Genomic DNA, 681 nt, shown 5'->3' with positions numbered 1-681 from the left:
GGCCCCAGGGACTGTGCAATGGGCAAGGAAGCCAGAATCAAAGGGTCAGATTGAACATATCCCTTCCACCTACCCACCTGTCTGGTGGGGCTCCTCTGTCCTCTTGTAAATCCTTCCTCCCCTCTGGCCTCCCTTTCTTCCTGCCTTAGTTCTTATTCCCTGACTGCACCCCAGCTTTGTTTCTCTGTCCCTGTACTTCTCTCTTCAGTAAGACAGACCAGATAGTAACTGTTATCTATCACTTTTTAAAATAACTTATTTATAATCCTGAATTCCTTTTTAAGGGAAAAAAGTGGGAAATAAACAGTTCAGTTATACACATATAATGGGCCTCCCTGGTGGCTTAGATGGTAAAGCATCTGCCTACAGTGCAGAAGACCCAGGTTCGATCCCTGGGTCGGGAAGATCCCCTGGAGAAGAAAATGGCAACTCACTTCAAGATTTTTCTCTTGCCTGGAAAATCCCATGGATGGAGGAGCCTGGTAGGCTACAGTCCATGGGGTCACAAAGAATTGTACATGACCAAGCAACTTCACGTCACTTTGTATACATGTACTTTTTTTTTTTCAAAATAGGGGAGGGTTGCATAATTTTCCCCCCATATGGCTCTGCACTGATTTTTTTATGCAAATTGAGAATGGGAAAAAACATGGAAAAGAAAAAAGTGTTTTCCTAACTCTA

At 43.6% G+C, this 681-nt stretch overlaps 1 non-coding gene across 1 annotated transcript; it reads left to right on the top strand.

Annotated features, from left to right (window-relative positions):
- The first annotated feature begins 332 nt into the window (after positions 1-332).
- Positions 333-404, top strand: TRNAC-ACA. The gene has a single exon. It is a non-coding gene; the product is annotated as a tRNA-Cys (tRNA).
- The last annotated feature ends 277 nt before the right edge of the window (positions 405-681 follow it).

This window comes from Bison bison, unplaced genomic scaffold (assembly GCF_000754665.1).
Source record: "Bison bison bison isolate TAMUID 2011002044 unplaced genomic scaffold, Bison_UMD1.0 scf7180017864490, whole genome shotgun sequence".
Lineage (NCBI taxonomy): Eukaryota > Metazoa > Chordata > Mammalia > Artiodactyla > Bovidae > Bison > Bison bison.
This window is presented reverse-complemented; position numbering and strand designations above follow the sequence as displayed.